A 13,528-nucleotide genomic window follows, 5' to 3' on the forward strand; every position below is an offset into this window, starting at 1 on the left:
GCCTTAGTAGTCTGGTGTCAAGGCTCCATCTCATCACAGATTTCTCCTGCTAGCTGGAGCAGTAGTACAGCGGGTAGAGTGTTTGCCTTGCATGAGGCCGACCCGGGTTTGATTCCTCCATCCTTCTCGGAGAGCCCGACAAGTTACTGAGAGTATCCCGCCCGCATGACAGAGCCTGGCAAGCTCCCCGTGGCATATTAGATATGCCAAAAACAGTAACAACAAGTCTCACAATGGAGAAATTTCTGGTGCCCGCTCGAGCAAACCTATGAGCAAGGGGAGGACAGTGCTACAGTGCTACAGCTGGACAAGGAGTTGTCCCAGCGACAGCTAAGCTCACAGCACCCTCATTCTCAGTGTTTCTCACAAGCGTACTTCGCACCGCCATACCACTGTGACTTTGTTCTTACTTTTTGTTCTGCCTGGAATTCTCTTTGAGAGCTTCTTTGCCCATCAAACATGACTGCTCATGATCTGTTTTCTAGGTCATTTCCTATCTGAAGCCTTCCTGGATTCACCACCACCCCCAGTTCCCCATTGCAAGTAATCACCTCCTCCGCGGCTTGGAACTCACAATTGTCTATCTTGGTGTTAAAGTTGATTGTGTAGGGCTAGGAGAAGTAGCATAGTAAGTTGTAACGCCTTTCTTGGAAGCTTATGATTGTGAGTTAAAATCCCTGAAGTCCTACGTGCACTAATAATAACAAATTTGATAGTTCATAATAATTTGTTTATTTGTTTGTTTGGGGACTGCACCCAGTGATGCTCAGGGGTTACTCCTGGCTCTGCACTCAGGAATTACCTCTGGTGGTGCTCCGGGGTTGCCAGAGATCAAACCCTGGTTGGCCATGTGCAAGGCCAGTGCCTTTCCCACTGTACTATTGCTCTGGCCCCTGATGGCTCATAATTTTTCATAATTTTCTTTTTAGAACCAACCCCAATCAACTCCAGGAAGAGTTACTCCTGACTCTGCTTTCAGCGGTGTTCAAGGGTTCATGTAGTGCCAGGGATTGAACCTGGGCTTCCCTTAGACAAAGTAAACACTCTAACCCAGTAAGTGATGTCTCTAGCCGCCCCCCCACCACCCCCTATTTAATGTTGGGATGCATCCAATGCTGCTGGAGGTGGAATGGTGCTGGGGCTGATCCCTGAAGTGCTTGTCCCAGCAATGAGAGCCTGACAGTATTCAAGGGACTTCCGGGCTGCACCTGGCTCTGCTCTGGGCTGGGCACAGTCAAGGCACTGCCACTCCACCTGAGCTATGGCCTTAATCCTTGTAATTAGATTTTTTGAAGCCAAGTACTTTTATTTAGGAAATATGAAAAAGAAAGAAAGAGAGAAAAGAGGGAACCCTGTGAAATAAAAGAAGAGAATTGCATACCCCAAGGTGGGATAAAGGTGATCCCAGAATGGAAATACTTGTCAGATTTACAACTAGTTTGTAGTTTATTCTCGAGCGGTGGCTTAAAGCCTACAGCCAGACTCAAGTCTTTAAGCAAGTTATTTAACCTCTCAATGCTTAGTTTTTTTGTTTTGGTTTTCTTGTTGTTGTTGTTGTTGGGTCACACCCAGCTGTGCTCAGGGCTTACTCTTGGCTTTGTGCTCAGGGACCACTCCTGGTGGGCTTGGGAGACCATGTGGGGTGCTGGGGATTGAATCTGGGTCAACTGCGTGCTATGTCCTAGCTGGTCTCTGCCCCCTATGCTTACTTTTTAAAAATCCATAATACAAAGTGAACTGTTCTTACTTCAGAGGCTATTGGGAGAATTAAAATTCACAGTACTGGGGCTGGAGGGAAAGTACAGTGTGCAGGGCACTTGCCTGGCACGTGGCTGGTCCCGTTTCAATCTTTGGCACACCATATAGTCCCCTGAGCCCCAGCAGGAGGGACCTGTGAGCACAGAGCCAGGAGTAAGCCCTGAGCACAGCCTGTGTGGCCTACAGACTAAAAAGTTTACAGTTGTTTACAAAACAACTAAAAAGTTTACAGTACCCGGAAAAGTTTATAGTGCAAGACCATAAGAGGACTCAGTACCTTTGGTCATCATTACTTCCTACTTAAACTGAACTCCTATTTGAGAATTTGAGATAGCTCAAAAAAACAGTAAGCCACCTTAAAATGGGAGACTTATGTGGATATTAAAAAGGCCTAAGATCAATTAGTAATAAAAGGGGAGAGACATAAATATGAACATTTGTGAATTTGTTGAATTCACTGCTTTCGTTTTTACCTCTGAGCCGCCAGGGAGCCAAGGCAAAAAGGATACGTCGCTTTTGCAATCTGTCATTTTGTGTTTCGGACCTTTGGAAAAGGTGAGAAAGCATTCCATGAAGCAGTCAAAGCATCATGATGCTGATGATGAGTTTGGGACCACTTCTGATACCCTCGGCGGTGACTCCCAGCCCTGGTGTACTCAGGGGACTGTGTGGTGTCAGGGTAGGAATCAGGGCCTCCTGCCTGCCAAAGCTCAGTCTGATGAGTTCTTTCTTCAGCCCCAAAGCATTAAGGTAAAGGTAAAGGTAAAGGCCCTCCCGTTGATCGTCGATTTGCTCGAGCGGGCCCAGTAACGTCTCCATTGGAGACTTTGTTGTTACTGTGTCTGGCATATCGAATACTCTCGGTAGCTTGCCGGGCTCTCCGAGAGGGGTGGAGGAATCAAACTCAGGTCGGCCATGTTGGCCGCTTGTAAGGCGAACACTCTACCCGCTGTGCTATCGCTCCAGCCCTTATTTATTATTATTATTATCATATGGATTATTATTATTATTATTATTGTTTGGGGGCCACAGCTCAGGAGTACTCCTGGCTCTGCACTTAGGAATTACTCAAGGTAGTGCTCGAGGGACCATATGGGATGCTGGGGATCGGACCTGGATCTGCTGTGTGCAAGGCAAGTGCCCTACCAGCTGTACTATCTCTCTTGGCCCCATTCAGAGCGTCATTATTAACAAATTCTCATACACACACACACACACACACACACACACACACACACACACCCATAACCACACATTCTGAGCCCGAAGGAATGTGCGGTGGAAAGCCCCAAGGGGGAATATTGAACAATCAGAATCTTCATCAGCTTTAACCAGAGGAGAATGGTGACAGTCGGAATGACGGCTGGGAAAACCCTCTCTGTCCTTTGCGCTCAGCTGCTGACCTTTTCTGCCCTCCCTCTGGGCTCAGAAAACTCTGGAGGTCAGAGGTTGAGTCCTGCTGAGACAAACAGTCAGGTGGCCCAGGTGTGTCCAGCGGCCTCCTTGGGATTAGAGTTGTGTGGAAGCAAGTGGGTGGACCTCCTGGCCAAAGCCCCTGGGCTTGGGTGGAGAGAGGAATGCGTGAGCACCCAACACAAAGGCTGAGCACCCAAATTTGAGCAGCCTCACGTCACTGGCTTCTAGACGGGTCTACCAACTCTCTTACCTCCCCAGTCCTCAATGCCCAGAGGAACGTATTGCCAGTATGAATGCCCTGTAGGGGCGGGAAAGAGAGCCCGGCTGGTAAGGCACTAGTCTTGCACATGGCTAACTGGGGTTTGATCCCCAGCACCCCATATGGTCCCCCTACCCTGCCAGGAGTGACCCCTGAGTACTGCTGGGCATGACCCCCAAACAAAAACAAACAAAAGAAAAGAATGCCACATAAAAAAAAAAAAGAAAAAGAAAAACATACTTTAAGTATAGCAAGGCCCACCCCCTTGGTTCCACACAACACCCTCCGCCCCCCCCCCCCGCCCCACCCACCTGACTTTGGAGAAAGGACATTGCTTAAGAACTTAAACCCCAGTAGCTTTGAATCACATTGAATTTGTAGAGGACTCAGAGGGGTGGGGGACGGTTGGAGAAGGCTAAATTATTCAGCAAGAGAGAACAATGGAAGTCTACGGGGGCTCCCTCCCACTCCACCACCAGTGGAGACCAGAGCATGTTTCTATATATCTACACCCACTCACATAAAATATAGTATTAATAGGCCATTGACGTAACATGGCGAAACAGAGCACTGTAAATGTTATTATTCTGACACTTGTCCTTTTTTAGCTGGAATCTATTTTTATAGCTAGATACCTTGTTTATTTAACAGATGATAATGTGTTCATGTGATTACTCCTGGCTGTGCTCAGGGGACCATATGGGGTTCGAGGGATCCAATCTGCTTCGGGTGTGGGCAAGGCGAAGGACCTACCCTCTGTCCTTTGAGCCTGGCCGCACATCCACTTCCCTGCGTCTCGTGACAACTGAGCATCGCACTGCCCCTGAATGGGGTGGTCCCCCCACATGTCCAGCTGTGGTGCTCCTGGGAGCACATACCACATTGCAGTGCTCGTCCACTTAGCCGCAGTGCTCACTGAGGTTTATACCCATTTCCGTTTGGGTGCTGCTGGAGGTCACCCCGTTAGCAGAGGCACAGGTTAAGGCTGCGGTGCTTGCCGGGGTCTTTGTGGTGCTCAAACATGTGTTTGCCAGAGTCAACATGTTATTTGGTGGGGGAAGGACACGCCCAGCTATACTCAGGATTCACTCCTGGCTCTGTGCTCAGTGACCACTCCTGGCAGGGACTCGAGGGAGTGTTGGGGATCCACCGGGGTCAGCCACATGCAAGGCTAGCACCCGACTTCTGCTGTACCGCACCTCCTGCCCCCAGAGTTGGCGCTTTGGGCTGTGGCACGCCACATCTTTTTTGCCAGAAATTGTAGCCTGTGCTCAGTGCATGTGTGTCTCTAGGGATTTGAACTCAGAACAAGCTGCGAGGCAGGTCATGTAAGCGTGCGTGCTGGAACGGGCATGCTTACTGCAAAGACAGAGATGTAGGAAAGAGAAGATGGCAGAGACCCAATGGTCTGGGCGGCCTTCTGGTGTGTGGGGCAGGACTGGGAGGGACTGGCATTATAGACATGACTGAGGGATTTGCTCCCCACTTTATTTTAACACTTTGCTTTACAAAGTTGCTCATGATGACTCGTTACAGACATTTGATATCCCTCCCCAATCCCACCAACCATTCTCACCTTCCGTCCCCCATGATCCCCATTTTCCCAACCACCCTCCAAGCTGCCCTGTAGTGGGGCCCACGTTAATTTATTTTATATTTTTAAAATATAATTTATATGTTATATTATGTACATATATAATAACATTTATATATTTTATATAATTTATTTTATATTTTATATTTATTACCACTAAATGGCTAATGGAATGATCAAAAATACTTCAGTGAAAGAAACTTTGTGAACATTTTTATCTTTCACCCTGGGGACAGTGAGTCCTTGTCTGAGGGTTTCCTAAGCTGTTGTTGCTAGTCAAGCCTTCCTGTATTGTTCTTATTAGTCAAGCTTAGCTGGCTTCTGTATTACATTCCCACCCAATCTGGTGTGCCCCTACTGGGATGCTCGTATCGTGGCGTTTGGAGATATCACTAGGCTGTGAATGCAACCACGTGCTCTGGAGAGGGCGAAAGCTTTAGCTGGGGAGCCGGGGAGTGATAGAACATCGGGTAAGACATTTACTTTGCATGTGACCGATCCAGGTTCGATCCCTCCATCGCTGGCATCCCACCTGGTCTCCAGAGCACTGCCAGGAGTAATTCCTGAGAGCAGAGCCAGAAGTAACCCCGATCATGGTCGGGAGTCACCCAGAAAGAAAAAAAAATGTAACTGGGCAGTTACTGAGCTTCCATGGCAGTGGTGGTGGAATAGGGGTGTGGCTGCCAGGGCTTCTGGAAGTACAGAAGGTGTGAGAACGTCAGTGATGCCCATTCCCAGAAGGCCTGGAGTTTAGCACTGTAGCCCTGTCCCGGTTTTCATCAATTTGCTCGAGCGGGCCCAGTAACGTCTCCATTGTAAGACTTGTTGTTACTGTGTTTGGCATATCGAATACGTCACAGGGTGCTTGCCAGGCTGTGCGGGCAAGAGACTCTCGGTAGTTGCAGGGCTCTCCGAGAGGAGCGGAGGAATCGAACTCAGGTCGACCGGGTTGGCCGCTTGCAAGGCAAACACCCTACCCACTGTGCTATCGCTCCAGCCAGGAGTTTACAGCCCAAAAAAACTCGGCATACCTGAAATTTTTACTACTTTGGCGTCTCTATAGCTCTCGGTCATGAGGCGGTGGGCATGCCATGGGCAGGCAGCAGCTGTTGGGGTGTGAGTGCACTGCTGGGACTTCGGCAGCGCGGGAATGTTCCCTGTCCCAGAAGGATTTTTTTTAAGAACAGACAGATCTTGAGGCCAGAAAGATAGTATAGTGGGTAGGGTGTTTGCCTTGCACGTGGCCGACCTGGGTTCGATCCCCAGCATCTCATATAGTTCCCTGAGCACTGCCAGGAGTAATTCCTGAGTCCAAAGCCAGGAGAAACCCCTGAACATTGTCGAGTGTTACCCCAATACCAAAATAAATAAACATAAAAAATTTTAAAATGAATAAAGGCACTAATCAAAAAAAAAAGACAGATCTTAGCATTCTTTATTGGGGGCGAGGAGGAGCATGCCCGCTGGTGCTCAGGGCCTGCTTCCAGCTCTGGGGGGTGGTCACTCCGTGTGGGCCTCAGAGGACCAAGCAGTGCTAGGAATTGAACCTGGGTCTCCTGCATGCAAAGCACGCACCCCAGTGTTTTGAATTCTCCTTCCCAACACTCCATTCTTAAGTTGCTTGCAGTTGTGCTGTATTGACCCTTTCTGCAGACCCATACTGTGACGAAAGGCCATGATGCACTCGAGGACCCATGGAAAGTTCATTTGTAGAAAGAAGGAAACCGTCTGGAGTCTGCAGTTTATGACAGTAGGTGCACTCAGGGTTAGCATTCAGAATCCATGGACCTGAGACCAACAGGAGCTCAGGGCTAAAAAGAACCAACGGTGGGGAGTGCTCTTGCCTTGCACAGGGCCGACCCGAACCCCAGCATTCCATATGATCCCCCCACGCACCTCCAGGAGTGACCCCTGAGCACAGAAGCAGGAGTAAACCTTGAGCACTGATGGTTGTGAAGAAAGAGAGAAGAAGGGAGAGAAGAGAGTGAGGGAGGGAGAGGGAGTGAGGGAGTGAGGGAGTGAGGAAGGAAGGAAGGAAGGAAGGAAGGAAGGAAGGAGAAAGGGAGGGAGGGAAGGAGGGAAGGAGGGAGGGAGGAAGGAAGGAAAGAAGGAAGGAAAGAAGAAAGGGATGGAGGGAGAGAGGGAGGGAGGGAGGAAGGAAGGAAGGAAGGAAGGAAGGAAGGAAGGAAGGAAGGAAGGAAGAAGGGATGAATGGAGGGAGGGTGGGAGGGATGGAGGGAGAAAGGAAGCCGAGCTGACACAGTCTTAGCCAGGCAGCGTCTAACCTCATTGACAGTCTATCACTGGGAGCTCGGTGGCCTTAGGTGTCACCTCCAGCACCTTTCCGGAGGACAGTCACCTCCAGCCTGCCGTTGGGCTCCTGGCTCCAGCCACCCAGAGGAGGGGATTCCCAGGATCAGCACAGCCGGGGTGGGAGGAGGGTCAGGAGCGAGCACCGTGACTCAGTGCCATTTATAGACCGTCATAAATCACCTGGCCTGTGATCTCAACACCGTTCTCCTCCACACCTTAGAGTCACCCCAGGAAGATGTCTGGGAGCAATAATGTGTCCTGCCCTCGGGAGACGCCACTTTCCCCAGGACGAGGAGTACGAGCAGAGCCTGAGAGGTTGCGCAAACAGCGCAAACACAGAGCAGCAGCAGCGAGGGAGGGCCAGCCACCTGACCGACCCCGGGTGCTGCTGGCAGAAGGAAGCCTGTGGGGCTGGGCGCTCTGAGCATGAGCTGGCCTGGGGAAGGGGAGTGACCCCAGTGGCTGCCCACAGGCTTTGGGCAGTTCCGGTTCCCCTCTCTGGCTTAACTGGGAGGGTCTGGAACAGCCCCGAGCCCAGCAGCTACGCAGCAGATGGCTGTTCGCAGAGCTGAGGCCTGTCCCCCAGGTCAGTGGGCACTGCAGCGTCCCAAGCAGCTGGACCCGCTGCTCCCGGACACAAGCGTCCACCTGAAAGCGCGCCCCGCCCTTCCCAGCTCAGGGAGCTTTAGCACCAGCAAGTGCCCCGTGCCTGGCCAGTCACAGCCCAGCCCAGTAAGGAAGGGCTCCTCTATGCTTCCAGGGAGGGAAACTGAGGCTGGGAAGACCAGGGTCTGAGGAAGCTTGTCTGGCTCAGCCTGCAAGAGGTGCCTGGCCCCAACCCCGCTGTGGTCACAGCCCTGGGCTGGACGTTAGGGACCCAGAGCGTGAGGGGGTTTCCCCCAGGCCAGTATCTGCATTTCCTTCTAGCTGGGGAGGAGACTCCCCGCGGGGAGGAGGTGTCCGGAGAGCCCAGGACAGTGGGGGCGCGGACAGCACCCGCGGGAGTCGGAGGCGGCAGGGCCGGCCGAATAAGGGCATCGCTTCCTCGGGCTGTGACGCGGCGGGGACACGTCAGCGGCACCAGCATGGGGCAGCGCCGGGACAACAAGTGACGTGGGCGGGGCGGGGCGGGACGGGGTGGGACGGGCCGGGGCGGGGCGGGAGGAGTGCTGGGAACGCGGAGGGGAGCACGGGGAGGTGGGGAGAGGGCGGGGAAGGGGCTCCGGGAGAGGATTCCATCCTGGGGCGGCCACTGTAACTCCGAGTGTGTTTGTGGTTTTTGTTTCGGTGTTTTTAAAATTGTTGTTGCTGTTGTTTTGGGGTCACCCCCGCCGCACCCACCATACCCCCAGATGCTCAGGGGTCACTGCTGGCACTGAGGAATTTCTCCTGGTGGTACTGGGGTGACCATATGGGATGCCGGGGATGGACCCCCTGCTGGCCGTATGCACAGCAATTGCCACCCCCTGCCCTTCCCCCCACACTATCCCTCTGACTATCCCTGTTTGGGATGTTCTTTTAAAAAAAAAATTGCTTTGTTTTTTCTTCCAATTTTTTTGGTTTGTTTCAGTTTGGGGGCCATGCTGGGCAGTGTGCAGGGCTTACCCTGACTCTGCACTCAAGGATCGCTCCTGGTGGGCTGGGGCCAGTAAGGGGGTAGGATGGAACCCAGCCGGCAGCCATCCTGTCTCTAGTGGGGTCCCCGTGTTCTTTTTCTTTTTTTTTTTTGCTTTTTGGGTCACACCCGGCTTTGCACAGGGGTTCCTCCTGGCTCATGCACTCAGGAATTACTCCTGGCGGTGCTCAGGGGACCATATGGGATGTTGGGAATTGAACCCGGGTTGGCCGTGTGCAAGGCAAACGCCCTACCTGCTGTGCTATCTCTCCAGCCCTGATCCCTGTGTTCTTGACTTGGCCCTGGCCATCCCGGCCTGGTGCGTGGGGTGTGTATTTCCGTGGGAGACGATGGGTTTGCACACTGGGGCCCAGGGCATGGCATGGCCTGCCCTGTGTGGATGGCGGGTCCTGTCTCTCCACCTTCTCCCACTGTCCACTGGAGGGGTGGCCCGCTGCCCACCCTCCGATCAAGGAGGAGAGTGCGGCCTGGTAGGAGGCCCAGGAGGAGGGTCAGCACTCACGGCTCTGGTTCCCGGCAGGGCTCATCGGGAAGCCCCCTCCCTGACTTGGATGCCTGCTCTGTCCCCTAAGCCTGTGGCAGCACCATGTCTGAGTTGGACCCTGTCTCACCTGTGCCTGTGTGTGTGTGTGGGGGGGGTGTGGTCAGTGGTCAGTGGGTTAAAGGGTCCCAGATGAAGGCCGGGAGGTGTCTTGTCGGGAGACTGCGGGATGGGTAGACAGGGGGAGATTCGGGAAACCAGACAGAGGGGTGGGCGCTTGGTGGCCCTCCGGGGTGGGGCCGGGGCCGGGAAAGTTCCTTCACAGCCCAGTGCTCGCCCGCCGCCCTCCTGTCTGACACCCACTTCCTCTCTCTACTTCCCTGCTGGAGAATGGTCTAGCGAAAGACTTGGGCTGACCCTACCCCAGAGCTCTGGGGACAGTGGGAGGGGAGGGGTCGGGGGAGAGGCGAGGCGAGGGCCTGCCGGGTCCGGGATCTGCCAGCATAGGGCCAAGTCGCCTCGCCACGGGCCCGGCGAGCTCATGCGGAGGGAGACGGCTCGATAAGGCGTTAAGGCCGAGACTCCTCCACAGACTTAGCTCTGCACACAAGAGAGGCCTGGTGGGGCCCCTGGCACCGCATGGCTCCCTGTGGACCACAGGAGCACTGGACCAGGAGTAGTAACCCTGAGCAATGCTAATTATGATTCTCAAAGACAAGCAGAAAAAAAAATCGAACACCAGAACAGAGTAGGTTTTGACTCAGGGATTTAAGAGAGAAAAGGCCGGCCAGTTTGCCCACCTTCTCCAGGGCAGGTGAAGGGGGTGCGGGTCTAACCCACAGAGCGGTGTCTGTGCCCCCTTCCTGTCCCCCAAGTCCGGCACCTGGGTCTGGGTGTGGGCTTGGGGTGTTCATCGGCCTTGTACTGTGGCTCTCTCACCTTCCCAGAACCTCCTCCGGTTCTTCCTAGGATTAAAAGATCCTGTTGATAAGGTGTGTAGGTCACCCCGCAAACAATAAATAAACGCATCGCTGCCCCTGGGAGCAGCTGTGATCTTAGAGGCCTGTCGGGGAAAGTGAGGCAGAAGCACGAACTGGCTGTGCGTGGCCTGGGTTTGATCCCAGCAATGCAGGGGGAAAAAAAAAAAGGTCACTAGTGATTTGCTTTGGGGATCCTGACCCTCAGCTCCCCGCAGGTCCCGACCAACCCCTCGCCTTCATCTGTGGCAGCACCAAGAAGAGGACATCCCAGACTGGCCTGCCCCGCTCCCCCCACCCTGCCCCTCTGCGCCCAGGGCCTTCTCTCTGAGTTGGGAGAATCCCGCTGGCTTCCTTCCTGACAGATGCCAGGGAAACCAGCGTGTGGAGACCACCGCTCCCAATCTTCTGCTCTGCCTCAGTCGTGCGCTCACCCATAGGGCCTCGCGACTTCCAACTTCCGCATGGTGCTCAGAGATCTGCTCTCCCTCCACCCTCCCACCTACCCACCAACCCGCTTCCCTGTTCCCCTCCAGCTCTCCTTACTTCCCCAAGGACCCCTGACTCCTCCTAAGAGCAGGAAATCGCCCCCATTCATTTCCCCGCCCTCGGCAAGCACTCAGGCACAGGCAGTAGTTGCTCAATAAAAGGCCCCTTTGTGGCTCCACAAAGCCCGGAAGTCCCTTCAGGAAGGTCCCGCCCAGGTGAGCCCAGGTGATTTCTCCCTTGCCCAGACTCTGCTGGCTGCTTTCTGCTCCCAGAAACCTGGGGACCCTAGAGAGAGCCCCTCCCCATCCCCCTATGTCGTCCCAGGGGAGAGAGAAGGGTCTGGCCAGAAAGGAACTCACTTCCGCCCTGGGGAGCGACTTTCCCCTTCTTCCTCATGGGCCACCCACTTCCTCTCCAGCAGCTGAACAACAGAGACCGAACCTGCAGAGAGACTGCCCTTTCCATGCGGGGTTCACAGCCCCAGCTCGGCACTGCCCCTGAGACCAGTCAGCTGGTCTCTCCTCCCCTGAGGCCCTGCACCTCAGGCTAGCCTTGTGCACACCCCGCCTGGCCTTGGAGAGGGACCCTCCCTCCTCCTCCTCCTCTTCCTCCTCCTCCTCCTCCTCGGCCTGGCCTCCCTCGCTCCCCCACCCTGGCTTTGCCCACCAGGACCCGGTAGGGTCAGTCTGGCCAGCACAGCCTGGGCGCGCTGACCCCTGGGAAGTGCCGCCGACCCTGCCGTTTCCTCTCCTGACAAGGAGGCAGGTGCTCTGGGCCGAAAGCTGTGAAGGGGGTGAAGGGGGGGGGGCTACGGCCACAGACCCCCAGGCGCTGCCACATTCCCAAACACAGACCTGCCGCCCACCCCCCTTGGGCTGCTCCGGGCCACCGCCCCCACCTTCGCTCTCTCCTCCAGCTCCCCGAACTCCAGCGGCACTGCTGAGGGGCATGGATGGCTGAGTGGAAAGGAGCCACGAGTTTCCCACTGGGTGTGTGGGCCAGGGTCCCTCGGACACCAGCTGGTGTCTGGACACAGAGACCTGCTCCTCGTGGACCCCGCCAGCCCCTCTGTGGCTCTGCATCTGAGTGTGTCTCGGGGCCACCACGCCGCAGAGAGCCCCTCCACACAGCCTTAGCTGTGCGGTGGGAGGCATGCGGGGACTCCCCCGCTCTCCGGCTCTGAGCACGCTCTGCCTGGGACGAACCCTCACTGGGATTTGAACTAGGCCACGGCCACAGGAGGAGCCCAGAAATCTAGACGGAGCCAAACCCAGCGGGGAGGGTCTCAGGATGCCCCGCCTAGGAGAGAGGAGTAAGTAAGGGTCTCCTGTGTCTTGTCTCAGTCCCCGTCTCCTGCCTGCCAGCTGGTTTGGCAGGATGGCAGAGGGCAAGTATGCCCTGCGGGTGCTGCCCGGAAGATGCCTGACTCTGCCCTCCGCCCACAAGCCACAGCATGTTGCCCAGATAGAAGCGGGAAGCCCCTGGGTGCCGGAGCAACAGCACAGTGGGGCCAGTGCTGGCCTGGCACCAGGCTGACCTGGCTTCGACCCCAGGTAACCCCTGTGTTCCCTGGAGCCAAGCAGGAGTGACCCCTGAGCCGGGAGTAAGTGCTGGGCTCTGCTAGGTGTAGCCCAAACTGGCCTCCACCCCCAAATAAAGTGGGATCCAGCACCCGTTCAAGGAGTAGAAATTTCTAGAAGACGCAGGATAGCTGTATTTCTAGTTCATCAAGCAAACCTAGAGGGGTACGAAATCCCCTCCAAAGACCTACGACGTTTCCCTGAGCTTGATCATCGTGTCGAGAGTTCTTCCAAGCCACAATAGTCACTGCTTCTGTTCTTCTAGAATAGAGTCAAAATCGTGTAACGCACCACCAGGGAGTGGGGGCTTGGGGCTGCTTTGCCAGGTTCAAATCTCAGCTTGAACAGATACCTGATACTGTCTGTATCTCAGTTTCCCCCTCCATTAGTACTTTCCATCTGGAAACCCAGATGGGTTAGGGAGACCGTGGCTCGTGACTGAGGGGATAACGCCGTTGACGGCAGCAACGTGCCTCAGTCCGCCATTGCCTCCTTCCTCCCACAGGGACCAGAAGCTTCTCTAGGACTCAGAAACAGGCCTCTGAAGAGATGACACAGTTCAGTCTTCTGGCCCGAGGCTCCTGTTTGGCCTACCACCCCCTTCTCAGGGCAAAGTAAATCCCCTCAGCACCCCCTGGAAGTCTGTCTTCTTCACTCGCCCCTGGGTGTCCCCAAGACCTTGTTTCAGCTCCCCGGGGTGGGTGGGGAGGTCAGAGTGCTGACTTTGGAGAATGAAGATGAAACCCTGGGAGCTATTTCCACACCGTGGGGTGCCGAGAGCCCTGGAGAGTTGGGGAGGGGTAGAGGGACTTTTCAGGGTAAGAAGCCAGCTGGTGGGGCTCAGTGCTAAAGCTTTGGCCTGGCAGGTGTGAGGTTCTGGATTCGATTTCTGACACCATAGGGTCCCCAGAAGCCCCATGTAAGGAGCCGGCAAAAGCCCCAGAGGACCAGCTGAAGGAAAGTCGCTTGGCCAAGCATCTCTGATGGGGCGCTCGCCTGCCGAGTCCTGTTAGACTTGCCCCTTT

The sequence above is a fragment of the Sorex fumeus genome, unplaced genomic scaffold, assembly GCF_029834395.1.
Source record: "Sorex fumeus unplaced genomic scaffold, SorFum_2.1 ptg000010l, whole genome shotgun sequence".
Taxonomy (NCBI): Eukaryota; Metazoa; Chordata; class Mammalia; order Eulipotyphla; family Soricidae; genus Sorex; species Sorex fumeus.